The sequence below is a fragment of the Rhipicephalus microplus genome, chromosome 7, assembly GCF_043290135.1.
Source record: "Rhipicephalus microplus isolate Deutch F79 chromosome 7, USDA_Rmic, whole genome shotgun sequence".
NCBI lineage: Eukaryota > Metazoa > Arthropoda > Arachnida > Ixodida > Ixodidae > Rhipicephalus > Rhipicephalus microplus.
This window is the reverse complement of record NC_134706.1, coordinates 171,739,084-171,742,455: the sequence shown is the minus strand read 5'-3', so window position 1 is coordinate 171,742,455 and position 3,372 is coordinate 171,739,084.

Genomic DNA, 3,372 nt, shown 5'->3' with positions numbered 1-3,372 from the left:
GAACTGCTTCTCGGTTATATTGCCTTCCCTCAACTGCCACAGCTTGTGATGAGTCAATATAGCAAGTCTCGCGCATACCTATGGCCTACCTTTGAAGAAACTGGTCCGGCTGTGAAATGCTCAGTTTTTTCTCAAATAATTTTTTTGGTTCGAGTTTTCTCACTTCTCGAGTCCCTTCACAATCAAGCAGACCCAATGTTCCCCTTAGTCCTTAATTTTGTTAAATTATGAAATAAATAGAAAAATAATAACGAAAATAAAAATACTAATACCTGTTGCGCAAAAAACACAGTCCCACTTACGTACTTGAACGCAATATTGCTTTTATTTTGTTTTAGAACCTAAGGCATAAGAAAAGATAGCAGTGCAATAAAAACGTTGAAAAAAAACAAAAAAATTGATTTGGCGAGACTCGAACCTGCGCCACTCAGTTGTGCTCGCGTACGTGAACTGAGTGCGTTAGCTTGCTAATTTTTTTTTCATTATACTTATTAAAGTACTTGGGCAATAAAGACAAAATCAAGTGAACAAAAGTACAATCAAATCACGAAAGTAAGCGTTCAAGTGTTACTCATAAACACTAAATTGCTAACACAGCGCGAGTTCCTCACAAGGAGAGTTCTTCACATCGTGTTATACAAACAAAAAAAGGGGTGAGGTCAAACAGTTCTCTAAGATGGAGTACCAGTCCGGTCTAAAGTCTAGCTCATCGTAAATGTTTTTTAGATGGATAGCCATTTGAATGAATTGTGCGCTTGAAGAGGTGGTGGGCTCTGCATTGCGGTCTTGCATTCGTGTCTTCCACAAGCTGTACAAACCCATGAAGAAAAACATATCATATGGTATTTCATCACGCGTTGCTGGTTGTAGAAAACGTATTGTGTGAGAATTAATGACGAAATGCTTTTTCAGTGTTCGCTGAAGGACATCCCAAAATAGCATGGCATCTTTGCAGCTAACACAGCTATGTTCAATCGTTTTCGGCACATTACATAGATGGCAGTTAACAGACGGAATGAAAATGCCTTTTCTTTCTAACCATGTGTTTACCACCAATGTTTCAGAGTGGAGTTTATAGAAGAATGTTTTTGAATTCAGTGGAATGTACATTTTGCGCACTCGCTTCAACACATCGTGACCTGTAAGATTGGCGTACAGTGAACGCTATTATAGAGGTGAATATAGTTTACCCAGTAGGTCCTTATACAGCACCTTGCGCGATACTGAGTACAGGTATTCTACAGAGAAGCGAGCTTTAAGGAACTGAACTGCGAAGTAAACTTCCTGCATGAATACCCACAAGCATGGGCGTTCGGAGAAGTTGGATGAAACAATTAAATCTGGTAAGCAATCAACAAATGTAACCTGCAAGAAGGAATGAATTACAGGACGGAATTCGTCTCAAAAAAAGAAGAATCGGGACACTATCTGCCATAGATAAAGGTGTTTTAGTCCTAACCCACCCTCAGCTATTCGCGCTGAAGAGTACGCGAGTGTTTAAGTTATGTATATAAATTTGCTTTTTACACGCTATGTGTTGGCATATTTATGTACGATATGCGATCGTATCTATTGTTGTGTGCATTTGTTTTGTTATTGTATACACATCACATGCTTTTCGCATGTCTTTCAACTATAGATTGCTGCCCCGCCGCGGATGAAAACAAGTATTTTTACACCCATACAGAAGCTTGAGCAGTTGAAGGTTGTTTCCCGGGGCTCTCTTGCAATTGAGTCGGCCCCCACAGGGAATTAGAGTGATACGCCATTAATCCCTGCATCTAGCTGTATTCCACTTAGTAGCTCTATCGCTTGATGACAAATCGAGCGCGGGGCGCAACGCTATGGCGCACGACCATGCCTCGCGTAGTGGTGACATCAGCTGATTGCGCCGGCCGGCTTGCTTCGATTTGCTTCAGAGCAAAGAAATGTCATACCTTGAAAGATTGCGTACTGCACTATGTCAAAATGTTACTGCTTTGTAGCCATCCTATCAATAATTCAGAATTGATAACTTTGATATCACTACTGTAGAGCTTTGCGTCGGCGACACGCACCGAACGTGAAGTCGCACTACGTCTGTCGTAGAAGCAGTAGGAGGCTGTCGTCTGCTAGAACAAAAACAAAACAAAGACCTGCGAAAATATTTTTAAGTTGTAACTTGTTTTTTGAATATTTGTTTATCACTTTTAAAGTTATTTTGCCAGATAACATACATTTTTTTCAGTTTAGAGCAGCGACAGATGTTTTCTTTATTTTCCTCACACAGATATCCAAGTCAAATCTATTCGCAGCTAAAGCCACATGTTGTTTGTCTTCTTTGTTTCTGTAGGCATGCCGTTTGGATGCGTCTCTCATGTGTTCGCGCTGCTACACACGAGAGCACGAAATGTTAAATTTACGCAAGGAAGCGCCGTTCCTCGTTCGTGTGTTGTGCTAAGATTGCGCCCTATTCCCGCGGTTGTTCGAGTGCGGATCAGGTGCGAGTCGTCCAAGGAATCGGCGGGTTGGGCGGGCTCTCGAAGGACTCCGAGGTCACGGCTGACGCCTGTGGTCGCTTCCCTCAGGACAGCGTGAAACAAACTAAAGGTAAGGGGGACCCTTTTTATGTAGACCAATTATGCCACTCAGTGCAAGTGTGTGTTGCTGCACTCGAACGAGGCGTCGTGAAACGGCAACCTTACGCGCCTTTGCGAGTGCGGTTGCCGATTCGCTTTGGCAACGCTAAAGCCAGCAGAGCCATGGCGCATCGGCGCGGCCTTACTGGAGCTAATTCGAGACAACTGCGGCAACAAGCATGTGTATGGTGATCGATTTTTTCAAATGTGCAATGTAGTGAGGAAGACGCACACGACGCTTTCTACGTTGTTGATTAAACGAAGCCTGCAGTGCCATTTGATGCAAAGCAGCATTTTTTACGTTCGCGGGCGATACAATTTGTAACTTGGCTCGATTCACCTAGCCAACCGCCTAAGTGGGTTGATTAGCATACGTTCACGATAGAGCGTTATTATGCCCCTAAACAGTGGCGTGTGCTTGTTGAAAGATATAATGTGTGTGCCTAGTGTAGAGAGAAAGAGAGGTGTTCTTGCAATCTGCATGTGTACCTGCAAGACGCCTTTGCTTGTAACTAATAATGTACCGGCCAGCACCTACATTGTACGCCTGACTTTGAAGAAAACTTGCATGCACAATGTGAGTTTTTGTAATCCGCCCGAGTTGCTATTTATAAAATATTACACTGCCAGCATGTTCAAAATATGTTTCGCTGCTGTGTGGCAGGGGTGCGGTGATCACGCTGTTGTGTAGTTGCTGATGCAAGCACTTATAGTTTTGATGCGTTAATATTTTTTATCTAACTCATCAGGTGTT